Source organism: Bidens hawaiensis, unplaced genomic scaffold, assembly GCF_021521415.1.
Source record: "Bidens hawaiensis isolate Kalapana, Puna unplaced genomic scaffold, B.hawaiensis_p1.1 tig00058910_1, whole genome shotgun sequence".
Classification (NCBI taxonomy): Eukaryota; Viridiplantae; Streptophyta; class Magnoliopsida; order Asterales; family Asteraceae; genus Bidens; species Bidens hawaiensis.
The window spans coordinates 1-21,042 of NW_027500604.1; the positions used below are offsets into that span (position 1 = coordinate 1).

The window sequence follows — 21,042 nt, forward strand, 5'->3', positions numbered from 1 at the left end:
AATTTGATCGGTCGTGCCAATCCCTTTCAACGCCTTGCAATATGGCTTCTCGATGTGCTTTCTCAAAGTAGAGTTGGAATCCTGCTTTAATATTGAACCACATAGTTTGCAACGAGCCTTTTGATAACCTTCGTCATCCACAATCAAATCCCAATTCTTCCATATGTCTTGGTTGCGGTTATGGTTGACTACCGTAACAACCCTTGGGTCCTCCGTAACAGGAACGGGGGCAACAAAAACACCCTTCTTAGCCTTGTTGTTAGTTTTTTTTATGGGTGCCATAATAATATTTTGTTGGATGGTCGGGTAAAGGAACGGGTTGGCTAAAGGAGTAGTATTTTAGTTTGTTTTTGAGTTTGGTGGTGAAACAAGTAATGGAAACAAGTTATATATAGGTTTGGCCCAAAAACCGGTTCCAACGGATATATTACCGTTGGAACCGGTTCCAACGGATATATTGCCTCAAAAACCGGTTCCAACGGCTATATTTCCGTTGGAACCGGTTCCAACGGCTACTTGGTGTCTAAAAAACCGGTTCCAACGGCTATATTACCGTTGGAACCGGTTCCAACGGCTAGTTTGACTTTTTGTTTGACCTTTGAAAAAAACCCGGTGGAACCGGTTTTTTCCGGGTACGACCCGAACCGGTTCCAAATAAGAACCGGGTAGGAACCGGGTTGGAACCGGTACTGAAATATATATAGTAGAACCGGTCCCGATTTTCGGGTACAAAAATACCCAAACCGGGTATTGTTCCAACCGGGTTGGAATTGGAACCGGTTCCGGTTCGGTTCCACCGGTTAGGTTCCGGAACCGGTTTTTTTTGTACACGTCTAACCAGTAGTGACCTAGCACTTTAACATGAACTTTAAGGCCCCTCAGCAACTACTAGTCTGGTTGAGAATACTGCCACTTGGTCATTTACTTTTTATAAAACTATTAATTTACACGTGATGTTTCACACACTCGAGTCTCTCGCCCATACATATAGACCAAAATCTTAACACACATTTTCCCAAAAAGACCACATCAACATCTATGAACCTAAAAAAACGTTTTTCAAATACATCATGTCGGGAATATTAAAATAAGCACATACATAATATTTGAATTTCGAATTCAAAACTTTCTCGGGCGGGTATTTTATAAACAAAAGCATCTCCTTCCTTTCTTCCTGACATAATATTAAACACTAGATACGGTCTGTCTCTATCTACGGCCTATTCCATTCCATTATAATTCGACAAATTACTACTCGGCTAGCGCTTCGAAAACAGCACCAGAACCAACATCGACATTGATACAGCGATCTTAAATCCTGAACTTTCCCAGAAGTTATTATTATTGTTATCACCATTAACACCACCATTCTTTGCTGATGCTAGTTCATCTCTCAGTTCCTTCATAGCTTTATCTCGCCTCTCTCCCATCTGCACCAACACAAGTATAATCATCCTGTCAGGTTGCCGGTTAATCCTGAACACGACCAGTATATTTATTTTTCTCAACGAAATCAAGAAACTTGGTTTTGGTCAGTACCCCAATTCATCGAAACGGGTCGTATTAAATGGTGACTGGTCAACATGTTTAACTAGTGCTTGACGAGTCAACTTGTTTAATTAAACATAACAGCAGGGAAAACACGCAATCTAATCAAACTTATCAACACGACTTATTTATTAAAAGGACTAGATATGACAACTAGGCCCTAGGGGCGTTCAAAATCCGTTGAAACCACTAAACCAAGCCAAATCGGCTGGACCGGTTTGGTTTGCTGTTTACAAATTGATTAACCAGGTTTGCGATTCAGTTTATGGTGTTTGGAACAATGGAACTGACCACCAAAACCGAGCGGCAAAATATCCTTTTTAAATCTAAATAATTATAAAATAAAACAATATTTTCACATAAATGAATCAATCTAATGTAAAACGTATAAGTTTATTTTACACATAATACATATATATAGCGATTTCATGCTATAATTTTTTCTTGTCACCTATTTTAAACCCTTTAATGCTCAAAAGGTAAAATGATTGATCTTTCTCTAAACCTACCATTTATGAACTTTCAAATATCTAATGGTGCAATTATGTGCTGAAAATACCAATAAGCAAACCGTTTTGACTGATTTGGCAGGTCCGGACCCTGCGGTTCTGTTTATCTTTTCGAAAAACCCATGCTTACTGGTTCAAACCGCGCAGAAATTCTGTCAAAACCAACTGAAAACCGGATTATTTCCTTGTGTGTCGGGTCGAGTCAAGAATTGGTGCCCCTAACTAACTTATGACTAGCATAGAGAATCAACCACGAGATGCGTATATAATTTAGGTAGCAATATTTACCCTTTGGAGTTTTCGGGTTTGAGCCCGAGCTTCATGAAGACAAAACTCAAGTTTCAGAACCCGTTTCTTCAAATCTTGATCAGCTCTACGATGTTTCTCCAACTGTAGAACGAATGAACATTTCAACTTATTACTCACAACTATATAAATATTTCAAGGAAATTAATAAAGAATACATACTTGTGACTCCAAATCCTTAGTTTTAAGCTTCCAGTGCGCAGATGTAACCCTTATTTCTTCTCTAAGCTTAGCTATTTCTTCATCTTTATCAGATAACAGTTTATTCATCTTTCAAGGTTTCTAGGTGAAACCTCATCAAGAATCCTCCTCAATTCAGAGTTATTATTGGCGCCAGATTTGGCTAGGGCTTGCATGATGTCATGCTCGATGCGCATGACATCATCTTTAAGTTGTTTTTGTGAAGATTCACGCGATTGAAGATCCTTCTGCAAAAGATCTAACTGCTCTGCTAGCTTATTAACACGCGCTTCGTGCTCTTTTAATGACTGTTTCTTTTCATCAAGTTCATTTAAAAGAGCCTTGCATTGAAGCTGTGCAGATTGAGCTGAAGCTGCACTCGCTTCCGCTGTTGCTTTTGTTGATGAAAGCTCTGATGTTAGAGCATCCAAATCACGTAGATACTGCAATGTTTTGAAAGTAATTATGTGACATTCAGTAAATTATATTGTAGTAAAACGGGTAGTAATAATAGTGTTTGGATGTGCTTAGACTGTTTGAAGTTGTAACAATCAGATTTTTTGAGTGTTTGGCAAAGTCTAATTATTTGAAAATTAAAGCCAAAATCAACATTCATACAGAAAGCTATCATATTATCTAATATAAGTTAATGTTAAACATACTTGTTCAAAATACTTAAAATTACATATATTTCAATAATACAATTTATCATATTATAGTTTGGTAGGGTAAAGATGATATTATACAATATACAAGGTGTGAACTTATCCTTTTATTTTACCCTTAGATTAATACTGTTATAAAAGTGACTATTTGACCTCAAATAATCAGAAGAAAAATATGTATATCAAAATGATAAAATATTATTCTGATTCAAGTAGAACGAATCAGATAAATCATTTACAACATGCAAATTCAAATACAAATACCCTCTGATATGTAATAAACAAAAACCCAACATTTGGTAATTTGCATACTAAAATCTAGCAAGTGATTGATACCACAAGTTAAACTAAGAAGCTAGATAGAGACAAGTTAGGTTAGATCATTTAATACAGAATGTGGAACCATGATCAATAAGTGTGAATATACATGGATCCAGGCATCATAGATTTAGCAATATTTCTGGGTCCATGTATATTATTGTGACCATACTTATACCTTCAAATGACCGACATTTGCAATTAACCGAAAAGATAGAAACTGAGGGATGGGGAACACCAATATCCCTATAATAAACTACAACTAAAATTAAAGAAACACTGAACGATGAAAAAATGTGAATTTATGACATAATACGAACCTAACACGTAATTCATGGGTTTGACTTTAATCTAAACGAGTTCGGGGTCAACACCACGAACACATTTAGCTTAGCAGGTTGGGTGTTGACTCATTTAACCTTGTTAATTTTTTTACTTTTTAAATGTTTTTTAATGTTACAACTTAAAAGGGATAAAGGGTATAGTATATTCCAAAATTTTATTAGTTTCAAGAAAACCAAAACTTTTGTAATTTAATAATAACTGTTTATATGTTACAAATTTGTATTTTTGGAGTGTTGAAATGCAAACTAGAAATAAAAAGTTCAGGTTGAATGGGTAATGTTTGTGTCAATCAACAAATATCCGTGTATTGTTGGGTATATTCGAGTTCAACCCATGTAGTAAATATCGGCAACCCGTGAACCCGATTTTCAGGTCGGGTCGTGATTGGGTTCATGTGTCGGCCAACAACCCAGGAACATGACCCATTTAGCAACCATAATTGAAATTGATCAACCATCACTAATCCTCAAAAAGCCATATCTATATTATTATTATTGATCTTATCTAGAAAACCCCACAAGGAATGGAATAATAAGTAAGGCCAAAATGGGTAATTTCCAGGTTATTAAACATTTGCAAAAGACAAAACTTTTTGAACCACTCATAAAACAAGCCATAAAGTGAATCAATAATATACTGGTATACTACAACACAAAAAAATTAAAAATACCCCTTTATCAAAATCAAATCACCCAAAAAGCCAAACACAAACAAACCAAATGTAACCCTAGATATCATAAATTTGTTTTAAACCTTGTACCAACAAGATCAAATCAAGACCAAATATCCACTATTTACTGTGTGATTTTGTAGGTGTGAGTTAAGCAAAAAGTCAAACCTTTGCAGCCTCTGATGAAGACGCTTGAAGCTGCAGATTCTTGTCATCTAAGCTCTTCTGCAATCTTGAAATCTCTTCTTCCATGTTTCGAGCCCGAGCTTCCGCTTCCTGCATCAAAAACAAAACAAATCAGATCAAAATAAAAAACACTCAAATCAACTTAATTTTTCAAATCAAGAACCATAAAGTAACACATGCCTGTCTAGTTAACGATTCTTTCGCAAACGACTGTTCTTGAGACGATAACCGGGCCCTAACATCTTTAAGCTCGGCTGCAAGCGACACAACATTGCGCCTAAAGTTTAGTTTTTTCTCACTCAGATCTCTTAACAATGGATCAGTCTCCTTTGTTGCAGACATGTTTATTCAAAAATTGTAATTGAAACAGTAGGCATCAAGACTTAAGCCCATGAAGCAACCTTGTTTTGTTCAGCTCCACCTGTGACTGCTTTATTTGGAATGAAAGTCAAAGAAATATAAAAATGAAGGTTTGAATCTATATAGGTAGAGATAAACAATTAATAATAAATAATAAATATATATGCCAATGAAGCTGTCAATTTAACAAAATAATAGATCATGAAGAAAACACATCACAACCGCACATTTGGCATCTTAAATAAATAATAATTAATTTATATAAAAGAAGGCTCATGAAACTTGTTACTTGTTGAATGAAAACACATCTTATGTGTGACTACAATTAATACCTAGAAATTAATGTTCAGATAGATATCAATGGTAGGTTAAAAGTTGAAACTGGTTACCATTGCTGCAGATGAAAATTAATAATGGTAATAATAATAATAATAATAATAATAATAATAATAATAATAATAATAAATTAACCTAAAACTGAAAAACAATTTACGGTTGAAATCGATATGGAAAAAACCTAGATTCAGATTTAGAAACAGAATAAATAGCAAATAATAATGGAATAATGGAAGAGCATTAAGAAGTAATAATTAATTACCGGCGGCTATGGATGAATGCATAAGGGTTGAGAGTTGAAAGAGACGAGGGTAGGTTCGGAGTAGAAGAAGTTTATTAAAGAAAGGTTTGGTTCGGACACAGGGTAATAAATGACAAGACCCGAGGCTAAAATGTAGGTTCGGTAGACCGTGAGCGCGGCAAAATCAAAATATTTGTTTTGCTACTTTCCAGTTGGCTTCTTTTGGTCCGCAAAACCCGTGTCTTAAACCTTCTCGTCTGTATTAAAATACGCTTTAAACACGGTCATTGTATTTATAGCATTCATATTTAACTCCTAGTTATATTGGACCTTTTAATTCTTGTTAGGATTGGTTCGGTGACATACAAACTCAAACTACCTCAGGAATTATACGGTGTTTATGACACTTTTCATATTTCCAATCTCAAGAAATGCTTAGCTAATGACACTCAGACTATTCCTCATGAAGATATCCGCAAGTGGAATTTTTATAACATAAGGGAATGGTTTATGGTGTTGTAAATGAAGAAGAGAGAAATACAATGATTTTCTGTGTATTTTAAAGTTTATTGTTCATGCTCTATAACTTTTTAATATATTTTAAAAATGGTTGTGAGTAAAGAAAAAAAAATGATAATGATAAAGATATAAAAATTTATTACATAATTGAAAATGAGAGAAAAAATATAATAATTTTTAGTGTATCTTAGATTTGAGGATATGGAAAGAGATTTGAAGATTAGACGTTATTGATAAGTTTATATTTGATTGTAAAACATAAATAATGTTTTACCATGTTCAATACGTGTTGGGTCTGTGTCGGAAATTACATATTTCTCCTTGTTAGTTAAGAGGTGCCCTTCGGATTTTTCAAATATGCTGATGGGTTTAACGACCAAACTTAACGGGGTTAATGCATTCGGGTTTAATTGCAAGTTAAATGAAACCCCAGATTCAAAAATCATAAATTTGAAACTATTAAATTAGAACCACATATTTGAACAAACCACGGAGACTAAAACTGTAGTTCACTCTTAATTTAATTTTTTTGTGGAGAACCATGCCAAGAGTACTACAAATTTCATGTGAAAAAATTCATGCCAAGACTTCTATGGGTAATGTAAACGCAAACCATGAAAAAGATAGTAATGATATGGTTTGTATTTTTCCTTTTTGGTTGTTAAAATACATTATTAAAAACTGTTCTAATCATTTGGCTCGGCCTCTCAAAGGCAGTCAATATCACACTTTGATAACCCGTAAATTAAATAATTAGAATATTCAGCACGCTTTTTTTAAAACTTTACATGATATAAATTTAATAATTGATTATATTTGTATTTCCTCTTGTGTACAAATCATTTATCAATATTCATATTATATAAGCTTAAACTGTTACACTAAATAAAAAATCCTGATAAGAACACATACATCCTGTAAACTACGATATTGGCTCATGTTATATACGGGTAGAAAATATTTCAAACGTTATATATACGTATATATCATAAGAATTTTTTACCTTGTTTTTTGTAAAACCACAAGATGTATGAAAATTTGTATAAATGATGGAATCAGAAACTGTTATACAAATCACTGAATTGCTAAAATAATAGTCATACTAAAAAGTGGAACACAAAATCAGTTATAAATAATTAATTGTGGTCAAAATCGGTTTATAAATCATTTAAAAGGAAAAAGTTGGTTATTATTATAAAAAACATTAATTAGTGAGGTTATGAATTTAAAAATTATTAATTAGTGAATTATGTGACAGATGGAACCGGATGACTTGAAGCCTATATGGACATATTAGTTGCAGGTCATATTGATATAATGTATTGCTTTAATAATATAGTAAGATGTGTTAAATAAAAAATAATTATAACTTTGTTAAAAGAAAGGATAATTACCGATAACTTATACTTTATGTTTAAAAAAAGGGATAATACTAATCGTTTTACCTATATATTATACAACTTTAATTTGAAAAATATATTATTTATGGTGGTGGAGGTTCAAACTTCAAATGCAAAAAAAATGCATTGTGGAGAAATGTCATTTGGGCTTTCCACCATTCAGATAGATCTTGGTCGGATATCCCAGCAAGGATGGAACTAGTGAGCCCATGGAAAGGAATTGTGATTTGTGAAGGTAGACCGGGTAGAGAACTAAGGAATCAGGATCAACATTAGAATGAGATAAGAAGGGAGGTGAAGGATGGTTCTAAAACATTATTTGCTCTTATGACTATCAAGAGTTGGAAAGTTTCGGACCGTCTCGTGATGTACTCGGGTGAAATTTGTGAACAATGGGGTTGGACTGAGGCCCCTTATTATCAAGCTGAGTTGAATGAATTGAAAGAGTTGTTAGTAGCTTGCCAATGTCTAGAGCTGGGCCGAGATTACGAGGGGGTTTATATGTTTGATTGGAATAGAATTGTTCCTAAAAAGGTTAGTATTCTCACGTGGCGGGCCGAGATGGAAAAATTGTCGTCGTTATTATATTTGGGGAGGCGACATGTACAAAAGCCTTTGGTTCAATGCCCGAGCTGTGGTGACTGTGAAGAATCGGCGGAACATCTTGTTGTTTCATGTAGGTTCGCGTAATCAGAGGAGATCTCAAAGTGGTGTAAGATTCCGGATATTTTCGTTTTTTCACACTGGGATATTTTGGAACTATATAAGTATGGTTCATTTTATGGAAAAAGGGAAAAAGCTTTTCATGCTATTGCTGTGGTTGCTATGCTATCGTCTGTTTAGCTGTCGGTTTCATGGATGAAGAATAATAGTTCTTGGCCTCCACTTGATCACCGTCTATCCTTACTACTCACCAAGGGGTCGGAAGTTTAATGCATTGATGGTAAGTAGAAGCCACCGCCTTCATCCCATGTAGCCAATGTCTGTCCAAAATAACATTGCAACAAGATAGGTTATCAATAACATAGAATCTTTGATAAGAATTTAACCCTTCGATGTATATTGGGAGGTTAATGTCCCCCAATGTTTTATTGGTTTCTACACTGAATCCGACTAACACAGACGTCCTTGGAATCATCTCCGAGTCTGGTATGTTCATCTTCTGAAGCACATCGTGTTGGATGATATTGACCGAGCTCCCACCATCTACCAGGATCATGCGTACATAATGGTTAGCAATAAATAAAGTGACAATCAAACCGTCATGGTGTGGATCCTGGATGTTTGATTTATCTTCTTCATCGAAGAAGATCCTTTTGTCAGTTGTCAAAGTGGTGGATATAACCGGTCGTTCCCCGTAATCCAACTTGGTTTTCTTGGCAAGTCTCTTAGTTGCGGAGAAGGAAGTGCTGCATATGTTTGAGCCTCCGGAGATGAAGTTGATTACTTGTGCGTCTGGTGGGGGCAGAGTTGCTTTTTGTGGAAGCTCTTCAGGATCCTGGATCCTGGATTGTTTTCTTCCCAAGAGCTCCTTGAAGTGGCCCTTGCTCAGGAGGTATCCAATTTCCCTTCTTAAGCCAATACAATCATCAGTCAAATGGCCGAAGTCTTCATGGAATGCACACAATTTAGACTTGTCTTTAAAGGATGTTGTTTTCTCGTTCTTTCGGGGCCACCTTGCCTTCTCTCCTAGATCTTTCATGGCACAAATCAAGCCATGACTATCCACAGAGAAACAATACTCTGAGATGCTTGGGTAATCTTCATCGTCGTCTCCTTCAACTGCTCGGACGCTTTGGTTGTTGAATTTGGAGTGCGGCTTTGAGTTGTTGTTTCTGAACGAGGGTCCTTTATTCTTGTCATGGGATTCTTACTTTGTTTGATGTAAGGCCCCGTTACCGGTGCCTCACATTTGGGCATTGGATTTACTCATTCACATAGTTCTAGTCATCAGAGTTAATAGAGACATTCGCGGAATATTAAAAACTTCAACCAGAATATATTACATAGCTTTCAAATCTCATCATAATAAACATTTAAAGTAGTTTAAACATAAAACATTGTCCTTAAAATAACATAACACTTCTTTGAGATGTCAGTATCTTCAATTCCATGCCATGTGTTCCCCTCAAACGAGCTGCCCTCATCCTACTCACCTGCGTGCATACTAAAAGTCAGCTACGCTGAGTGAGTTCAAGTTAATCATACAACATACAATCGGTTCACATACTTGCACACACACCCGAAGGGGTGTATATTATTCATACTTACTTTTCATACATAACTATCCATCCTATTTAAAGAGCCTTCCGCCCTATAACCTCACAGATATTATAAGGGTCCGGTCCCTAACATCACAGATATTATAAAGGGTCTGGTCCCCACCATCACAGATATTATAAGGGTCTGGTCCCTATCCTCACAGATATTATTAGGGTCTGGTCCTTTTATTTCCTGCAACTATACCATACCTATCTCTACATACCTTCCATGACAACACGTGCAATATCCGAAGATTTTCACGTGCCATCAACATATCATACATACATCATATACATTCATACACTCATCACATCACATCATGCAAGGCATACACTTACCACTTAAGGTAAGTGTATTAACTATCACATCGAGTATGCACACAACCCCGAAAACATAACAAGGAAGTGGGGCTAGAAACTCACCTGAATGCGATTACGTTCACCGTTAATAGTTATTCTCTTCTTGAGCTGTGCACGGCTAACTGTATAATATTTACATGTATTAAATAACTGTTACTACTCATATCGTATTTCTATCTTTATACAACCCACAACGAACGGGGGTCCGGGTGCAGCGCCCCTGGCAGCGGGGTTCTAGGGGCGGCAGCCCCTAGCAGGGTCCAAGGGGCAGAGCCCCTGGCTGGGGCTAAGCTTAACACATTTTCCACTAGGATTTTTAAATTATTTTCTAATTCGCTACTCATTCGTTATAGCAGTTTACCTCTGATTCGTTATGTTTTTCTTCCTTAATTCGTTATCCTGATTCGTCCTCTTATCCTCTGATTCGTCATTCCAATTCGTTATCTGAACATGACTTGATTCGTGGTCTAATTCGTTATTGGAACTTGGCGAATTGGTGAGTAACGAATCACCTGATTCGTCACCTGATTCGTTACCTGGTTCGCTATCCTAGTTCCTTAGCCTAATTCTGATATAACGAACTGGGTGAGCTGATTTGCTACCTGGACATAACGAATTACACCATTCTTAACAAATCATCCCTGTTCTTATCCAGACTTTGACTTAGGGTCAAAGTCAAAATTGTCAAGAACACAAAATAGTCAACATTCATCAGATTCTGCAATTAAACCCTCGTTTCTTAACCAAATATCACGATTTAGGTATCAATGGATTCGGAATTACAGTGCCTACAAACCCTAACCATCAAATCGGCCAAACATCAATGTTTAAGGGGGAGCGATTTAGGCATATAGGTTACGGGTTCTTTTAAGTTATCAATTAACCTATCAAATGCTAATCCATTTCAGTAATATTTGTTTGGTCAGATTTGTTTTCAACATACTAAAACAGATCTGTGATTATCTAAATGAATTCGGACCTAAATGAACGATTTCTAGTTATAAACGTACCTTAACGAGTCGAACTACGAACACGGGCTGGTCTTTGATGTTGTTTTGGTTCTTCACAACGATCTAGAACCAACAAGCTCGGGTTTTCGCTTTCGGATCTTGGTTCGGGTTAAACGATAGTGTTTGTGTGTGTTTTCCAAGGTGTAGGCTATGGTGTAGAGATGGATAAAATGGAAAGTATTAGGGTTTAAGGGGTATTTATACTCCCTTAAGCCCATGGACCTAAGGCCCATTCCATCTTTTACTCCATCTTCTAAGGTCCAAGCCCACTCTCTCAAAGTTTATTATCTAAACTAATGAACGACACACTATCAATTAAACGAAATCATTTTATTTATTCTTATAATTGGAAACAGGATGTTACATTTGAGCCCCCAATCGTTCTTGGATCCTTTTGTCATCTTCCAGCCGCATGAACCTCAGTGCTCTGTTCCTTACTTCATCTAAAGAGCTGCAAAGATTCATCACAAGATCATCATAAAGGGTGGGGGGGGGGGGCTATTTAGCCCCATCTTGAAGGCTTCTACAGCCGTAGCCATGTCAATATTAGGGATTTCTAGGGCCTCCCTTCCAAACCTCGTGACAAAATCCCCAAGGGATTCATCATTGGGTTGGACAACTCTATATAAGTCACTAGTTAACTTCTCAAATTTCTTACTGCAAGAAAATTGGTTGTTGAAAAAGTTAACTAAATGTGAGAAAGAAGTAACAGAAAAGTAAGGAAGACTTAACAGCCATTTTAATGCAGATCCTGTAAGTGTGGATCCGAAAGCTTTGCACAGACAAGCCTCATTGAGCCTCTCAGGAAGTGGATTGATCTCCATCCTTTCCCTGTATTGGGCTACATGCTCTTCAGTGTCACACCCCGACAAAAGGCGGCGGAACATGCCGAGGTGTAACGATTGCCCATAAGTGCATGACACTATTTAAAGCGACAATATTTAACAAACTCATTTCATTTCACAACATCGAAATGTCACATAACCAAATATTCATAAGTCAAATACAACAAAATATAGAAAAATATAGCAAATCGAATATTGTTCATTTTTGCTAATATCCTAACGGTATTTGTGTCATTTTCTTCACCGAACTCCATAATCAACCTAGATGCAAACCTGTAACATTTCATAAAATAAAGTTGTCAACACAAAGGTTGGTGAGCAATTCATAAGTTTGAACAATAGATATATAGTATGAAAAGCCACAAAACTAGTATAGAAAATCATAAATAATAGCTATAAACTTGGATAAATTGACAATCGCTAATAGAATTACGTTAGCGCCACCTAGCTACAAGGGATTGCCAAGTAGTCTAGGATTTAATAGAATATCGTTAATTGCATTACGTTAACGACACCTTGCTACAAGGGGATGCCAAGTAGTCTAGGATTTATAGATTCCACCAACCGAAAACGATAAACACATGGGCATATAAGCATAGAACACCAAATCGAGCAATTATTCAAGTAAAGTATACAACAATGTTTGTGGTTTAAGAATCAAGCATAAAGCATTTTATTTGAATAAGTATGAAATGTCAACCCAAAACAAAAGATAAAAAACGGGGTATGAAGTTACTCACGTTCAAGTATAAAACATGATCGGTAAAAGATGAATGACCGGATGGATGAAGTTTAACGAGCAAGGCCTAAATGACAATAAAATCTTGAATTTAGAATGGTTGTCTTGAAGATCTTTAAATAAAATAATTGTTGCAAAAAGTAAACAATTAAAGTTCAAGGTTTAAAATGTAACTATTTAAGAATTTATAATAACAATCCTTTAAAAATGTAAGTTTGCTCGAAACCGGGTTAAAGTATCTAACCTTAATATTTACTTAACAAATGTTAAGTAATAAGGTGGGAAAAATGCTAAAATGCAAGTTTCTTTTGGACAAAGATACTAAAACGGGTTTTTAACGAGTGTTCGAGTTGTCGATTCGGGTCTTGACAAATGGTCAAACCCAAAGTCAACTTTCCAACATATTAATTGTTATGAGATAACTCATTAAAATATACTAACACTTAACCAAGTATGTAGATCTATTGTTTAGAACTAACAACGCACGTTAAGCGAGTGTTCGGTTTTGTCGGTCCAAACTATGTGATGAGATCAAGTTGGATCCAACAATTCCAAGTACTTGATAAAATAATTAAAATCAGTTTGTAAACTATTTTTAAAGAAATATACAAGTCTTGATAGCTAAAAACACACTTGTGTGTCTTAAGCGAGTAAAAGTCGGTATAGTTCGGTTTGGTTCGGTCTCCATCTCACAAATAGTTCATAGATGGTTTCTACATGCCCAAATATCATAGAACTTGTATATTGGTTTATAAATGAAGAAAACTTAAATTTTACAACTAAAAAGTTAACTACAAGTCTTTTAAGCAAAAGTTTCGGTTTAGTTCGGTTTCCATCTCCCAACGAGTTAATAGATGGATTCCATATGCTTAATATCAAAGAACTTGTAAAAATGATTTTTGAAACTCAAATCTAGCAATAAACATGTTTAAACAACTATTTTAACAACACTAGTAAACAAAAGTTCGGTTTCTGGTTTGGACTAGTTTCGGTTAAACCGAGGTTAGTCTTATACAAACCCACACCATGGAACTTGTAAAGAAGATGAACAAACTAAAAGGGTTAGAAGTTAGTCATAAGTGATATGTATAATAAGTTATGTGTGTGTATATATATATCAAGAACACGAAGTCCTCCATGAAGCCTTGCCTTATGACATTCGAAACTTAACCAACCGGAGTCGGTGAAGTAACAAATAAAGGAAACAAGGGGTGTGTATTATATATATGTTGTACCACCATATTCAAGTGTTAGTAATATTAGATGAACAAGTTAAAATGAAAGACTATAGTTAGTTGACCTTAAGAAATCAAAATAACAAAATGTTGAAGATGAATACTTGGATTTGAGAGAGATTTTGGAGAATATGAACAACCAAAATGGTGTATGGAGGCTTGCTTTTATAATGGTAAGAGTATGTTTCATACAAATAGGGTAAAGATGCATGTGATGGTTGAAATGGTCAAACAAGTTTTTGGTAAATGACAATAATAGTCCCCCAAAGTTTGGTTTAAGTCATTTTAAGGAGTTTTAAGGACCAAAAAGAATGTTTTCAAGACCCAACAAGTGTAAAACAATAATGTAACACAAAATCCATCATTTTGATTATATCATAAGCTTTGGTTTACAAAATGGGTTGGTATACATGATAAACGAATACAAACGAGACCCGAAATTGACAAATGTCACATTCAGGATCAGTGGTACCATCATACACTTTCATGTTGGGGTTTTGAAAGCGTTTCGGGATCTCTACGTCACAGATTGGTGGAGAAAATCTGGACAATTTGTGGCTTCCTTCTGGTATCTCAGGGATTGGACGGATTACCCCTGGGACACTGGATATCATATCCTTGAGTTTCTGTAGTTCCTTAGCCATAGCTTGGTTGATACATGCATCCTGCATGGAACCACGGTTAGCATTTAAGGATATAGGATCATGCATGTTACCTCCTTGTTGTGTGAAGGTTGGCATTCCAGAAGAGTAGCTGAGGTAAGAAGTGTCTGCTACAGTAGTTGGTCCACCAGAAGCTAGGGTCTCATGGGGATTATATCTCCTTCATGGACTTTGGAGGATCGTTGATGTTGAACTCCTAAGGATCCTTGATCCTTGAAGAAGGATCCTTGAGGCTGAGAATTGTAAGACCCTTGGTGATATACCCCAGAGGATCCTAGTTGAAGGATCGATGATCCTCTCTGGAACATAGAGGATCCTTGAATCTGCTAACCCATCGATCCTGGATTAAGAATTGAGGATCCTTGCTGAAAAACTTAGGGTCCTTGAATCTGCTGACCCATAGATCTCGGATCTAGAATAGATGATCCTGGCTGAAAGATCGAGGATCATTGAGTTTGTTGACCCATGGATCCCTATTGGAGGATAGATGATCCTTGTGTGAACTGAGCCAAGGATCCTGGAGTGGTGAAATCCAGCATCCTAGGCACCAAGGGAGTCTGATCCTCCGCTGGCCTCTTAGTCTTTTTGAGATCTTCAATCTCCCGAAGAATCTTCTGGTTAGTCTTGTTTTGTTGCTCCATGTATGCTTTAACCTGTGAAAACATAGCAGAAACATCATTGTTAGTATTAACCTCCAAAGTGGCAGCAGTGGTTTTTGAGCTCTGGAAGACTGGTAGTTGTGTCTTGTTTCCAGCAGCAGCAGCCCGTCGTGCTCCCGTGATTGGAGGAGGCATCGGCGGCAAGAGTTCTTGATGAGAGAGGAACCGAAAATGGCATGGTTGATGAAGCAGAGGTGATTGAGAGGTCATTGATAGTGATATGGGTATGAAAGGTTGAAAATTGATAGGAAACAATCTGGATTAAGCACCAATTGCCCCACGGTGGGCACTAAATTGTTTTGGTCAAAAATCGGCTAAGGATCCAATAACCAAATTAGTTTAGTGAGGTTTAGTGCTAACTTGATAACGATGAATATGTGAACAAAATGAGAATGAACTCCGTGATTTGTTGCGAGGAAAAACCCTTTAATCTTGATCAGATTAAAGGAAAAAAAAACCGGGTGATGACAACTCGTCTATCACCAGTTTATTAATATCAAAATCGGGTTACAATGGTGGAGCTTATGATCAAAGAATACAATAAAGCTACGTGTGTGTTCTAACTACCAGAGAGAATGTTTGCAAATATCAGCTGTGAGTGAATGAATGTGAACGTTGTGAAGTGACCTAACTTTGATCATTGCTCGGTATATAACAAAATTAATAACTAACATCTCCTACTAATCCACCATCTTTCCACTCACTTCCCTCGTGCCTTTTGACCATGTGCTTTGAGAAGTCCAGTAGCGAAATAGGTGGTGGAATAAGTCTTGGAACCGTTAGACTTGCTAAACATCAACCTTCATGTGTGGAACAATCGTTGAAAATATCAATCTTTGAGGATCCTTGATTCTGGCATAACCCTGTAGTTCTTCAGAAGGATAGCTGATCCAGCTTTTTCATCAAGAATAACATATCCTTACGAATTAATTATTCGTGGCCCAACAAAATATATATTGCTTATTCGACTAATTTCTTAGTGGTCTCAAAACAAGCTACGTTCCTCAATTCTTCGTTCAAGCAATTAGCAAACCTGTAACATTGCATAAAATAAACTTTGTCAACACGAATGTTGGTGAGCAATTTTCATAGTTTTGAACAATAAGTATATAATAGATGAAATCCACAACTCGTATATGAAACAATAAATAAAAGCAATAATTTAGATATGCAAATAGTAAATAGTTTGAGACACCTTTCTATATGGTAATAACCAAATATACTCGGATAATTGTTTCCCTATGCTACTAGAAATTAAGCTAAAGTAGTTAGGGGAACGTATGATCATACTTAATAGTTTCATAGAGGCCAACCCGTCTAAAACAATAAACATATAGCATGTAATCATGTAAAGCATATAACACCAAATCGAACATTTATTTAAGTAACATATATTAAAGAGTTTGTGATTTGCGACACAAGTACAAATCATTTTAGTTTGAATAAGTATGCAACGCCACTCCCAAAACATAAGATGGAAACGGGGGATGAAAAAGTACTCACATGAAATAAGTAACTTGAAGGGTTGTTTGTGATAAACCGGGATAATAAGTTCGACGAGTGAGGTCTAGGTTAAAAGGGTTTCGGTTTAGAAGATGGTATTGAAAGAATTTAAAGTAAAACTATATGATAAGTTAAATAATTAATCAAAGTTTGAGATTTAAAACGCAAATATTTAAGAACATGAAGTAACGGTTTTTGAAAAGTAAGTTTGCTCGAAATCATGTCTTGGTATTCCACCCATTAGTTTTTACTTAAGCTTTGTTAAGTAAATATGTTGGGATTGGTTTAATGCAATAGTGTATGACCCCTTGTTAGATATACCAAAACGGATTTTAAAGAGTGTTCGGTTAGTCGATTCGGGTCTTGATAAATAGTCAAGTCCGAACCCGACATTCCAAAGTGATACATGTCATGAGATAACTCAATAAAATCAAAAAAAACTTAACCAAGTGTGTAGTTTTATTAGGAAGAACCTCAACGTCCGTTAATCGAGTGTTTGGCTTTGTCGGTCCGACCTTGTTATAAGATCAAGTTGGATCCGACATACCAAATATTTTAAGAAAAAATTTAAAATTAGTTTATAAAATAATTTGAGAGAAAATGTGAGATTCGGTGGCTCAAAACACACTAGTGTGTCTTAAGCGAGTGAATTCGGTTTAGTTCGGTCTTGGTTCGGTCATTGACTCGGTATAAGACCGAGGATGGCTGCCACATACCCAATACCATAGAAGTTATTATAATGAACTTAAAAATAAAAATACACAAATTTTGCTTGTAACATACTAATAAACCATTTTAAATATAAAGCATTTAAACAAGAGTTCGGTTTTGGTTGTGTCCTTGACTCGGAATTAAACCGAAGATGGTTGCCACATATCCAATACCATAGAACTCATTTGTCACACCACGACCAAAGGCGGCGGAACATGTCGGGGTGCAACTGATTGCCCAAATACACAAGACACTATTTAAAGTGACAATATTTATTCAACTCATTTTATTTCAACGAATCAATAAACAACACATCTCGTCCACACAAACAATTTGAATACAAGTAGCAATTATATTGTTCGTTTTACTAATATCCTAGTAGTCTTGGTAAAGTTTTTGTCAAGTCCTCGAGTCAACCAAAGTCAAACCTGTAACATTTCATAAAATAAAGTTTGTCAACATAAAGGTTGGTGAGCAATTCATAAGTTTGAGCATATAAGTATATAGTAATAAAAAGCCACAAAACTTGTATACAAAACAATAGTTAAAAGCACTAGATTTGGATAAATAGACAATCGCTAAACACATTAGCGCCACCTAGCTACAAGGGGTTGCCAAGTTGTCTAGGATTTTATAGTTGTCGTTAATTGCATTACGTTAATGACACCGTGCTATAAGAGAATACCAGATAGTTCACGGATTTATATATTCCACCAACCGAAAGCGATAAACACATAGGCATATAAGCATAGAACACCAAATCGAGCAATTATTTAAGTAAAGCATACAATCACGTTTGTGGGTTTAAGATTCAAGTAAATAAAGTATTTAGTTTGATAAGTATGAAATGTCACCCCCAAACGAAAGATGGAAAACGGGGTATGAAAGTACTCACCTCGATTTATGAACCGAGAAATAATTAGATAAATAAATGAAGCTCGAACGGTAAACGAACAGATCCGACTTAAATCGATAAACACCTTAAGTAAAATAAATAATATAATATATATTAATGAACATGAAACCATAATGAAACTATAGTTGAAATCGTAAATGAAATCCTTAACGAGGGATTCGGTTTTTATTCAGGTTACCGGTTAATTGGTTAACGATTAGGGACTCGTACTTAATTGATAATTTAAAATAAAATAATATTATTTTATTGGGATTTTAAATAACTAAACCAATATTAAATAGAAACAAGACGGGTTTAATTCAAGAGTTGGTTTTTATAAAAATAAATAGATAATAAAGCTTATAATGATGTTATTAATAATAATAATAATTTTAAAATATGTTATATATATAAATATATATATATATATATATATATATATATATATATAAGATAATGATGATAATAACATATATAAATATACTACCACTTGAGAATTGTTTTTAAAACTAATAATAGTAGTAGTAATAATAAATATAATAATTATTACTTTTGTTGTTGAATACATTATTAATAGATTTATAAATTTTAATAATAATAATAATTATATGTGTCATATTAATAATAACTAATACTTATAACATTTTAATAATAGTAGAGTTAGTGATAAAAATATAACTCAAGTGACGACGACGTTAAATGGCAACTAGGCCCGACATGGGTTTCGGTTCAATAACACAAGTGGATAATATTAACAATAATAGGATTTAATAATATTACTTAATAATCATAATATTATAATAATAATAATCTATTTATTATGAAAATAATGATAAAAATAATTGTTTTGTAAATGGTAATACTAACAATAATAATAATAATAATCTTGTTAATAATAATAATAATAATAATAATAATAAAATCTATATAATAAATATATTGTCAATAAAAATAGTAATATTAACTTGAGTAATTTGTTAACAAAACAAACCAAAGCTGGTCACGGAAGAATCGAACCCGTGACCTCAAGCTTAAACACACACGCACCAACCAACTGCTATAGACAATCATATTGTTAGGATTTAGCAAAGGTTAGTTTTTAAACCTTACACTTAAACATAATCATCCCCAAAATAAATTAAAACCCCAAATCCGATTAGCTCGATAAAATACCAGTTAAACTGAAAGTCACAAACAAATTCGATATCTGAACTCGAAGTCAGAGAGGAAGGAAAAACAAGGGATCACCGGAGTTGATTCGGCCACCGGAGGCGCGCCGGAAAACAGAACAGAGAGAGAGAAAAAAGAGAGAGAAAAAGACGGGGAGAGAGAAGAGAGGCGGAGAGAGAGAAAGAGCGAGAGAGAGTGAGTGAGAGAGGGTGTGCGACGGGGAGAGAGAGAGAGGCGGAGTGGCCGTCGGAGGTCGCCAGAAAAGAAGAACGAGGGAGGAGGGACGGGTGGAGGTGGTGGGGTCGCCGGAGGTGGTGGTCGGAAGTGGCGCCGGTAGGGTGGCGGCGGCGGCCGAAAAAAGGGAGGAAGAAGATGGGGTGGCTAGGTGTTTATGGTTAGGGTTAGGATTTTGGTTAAATATATATGTATTACATATTTTAAAAAAGGCCCTTTAAGTTTCAAACAACGTTTAAAATGAGTTTAAAGGTTCTTAAAACTTATAATAACTTTACGAAAATTATTTTGAACCCCTTATGTTTTTCTTAACGACACTATAATATGACAAAACATCGATTTATTGGTGATCGGGGTATATAATAATATTATATAATAATTAATTAAGGTTCAAAAGAATGTTGAGTCGGGTTTACATAATAAAAGTTTACAAAACGAATATAACTCGAGACTCAAATTTGACGAATGTCACATCATTAAGATAAACTTAAAAATAATAATACTCAAATCTTTCATAAAATATGTTAACAATAAAGTATTAAACAAAAGTTCGGTTTTGGTTCGGCTCTTGACTCGGGATGAAACCGAAAATGGTGGCCACATACCCAATACCATGGAACTTACAAAAATGAGTTTACAAACTAAAATAAACAGAAACTAAACAAGATTAGTAAACATTAAACAAGTTATAAAGTTAGTCAAGGATTGCAATAATCCTCCATGTAGCCTTGCCTTTTAAGCATTTCACCTTAACCGACCATGATCGGAGAAGTGAAAGCCGAAGGAAAACAATGGGTAAATATTATATATATATATATGTCGTAATAACAATCTTTAATTATATGGAGTTAGTTAGAATCAAAGAATGATTCTTGTTTGACTCTAAGAACTTGAAGGTTGAAGCCTAGAACTTTGATTGAGAGTGTTTAATGTGAAAGAGTAGGTTGGAATGACTGGTGTGGCTTAGTTTTAGAGATTTCCAAGCTTTCTTATTGGTTAACAAGGGTCAAACATGTGATAAATAACAACAAAAACGAGTTGGTGACTGCAGCGCGACCAGCCTGACCTCTCTGACCGCGGGGCGCGGCGTGCTGGGGGGGGGGGTTAGATTTGGTTGTTTGGCAAATTTGGTCCTTGTAGCTTGTTTCGAGGCGTTTTAAGCGTTTCAGAAGCGT

The 21,042-nt window shown here is 35.4% G+C and overlaps 1 pseudogene across 1 annotated transcript; it reads right to left on the reverse strand.

Moving 5' to 3' along the window:
• Window positions 1-1,039: 1,039 nt before the first annotated feature.
• On the reverse strand, window positions 1,040-5,206 carry LOC143602434 (nuclear envelope-associated protein 2-like; annotated as a pseudogene). Its single transcript, XR_013147840.1, has 5 exons — window positions 4,904-5,206; window positions 4,710-4,813; window positions 2,526-2,986; window positions 2,346-2,447; window positions 1,040-1,430 (listed from the first exon to the last, which is right to left on the reverse strand). The product of XR_013147840.1 is annotated as a nuclear envelope-associated protein 2-like (transcript).
• Between the last annotated feature and the right edge of the window lie 15,836 nt (window positions 5,207-21,042).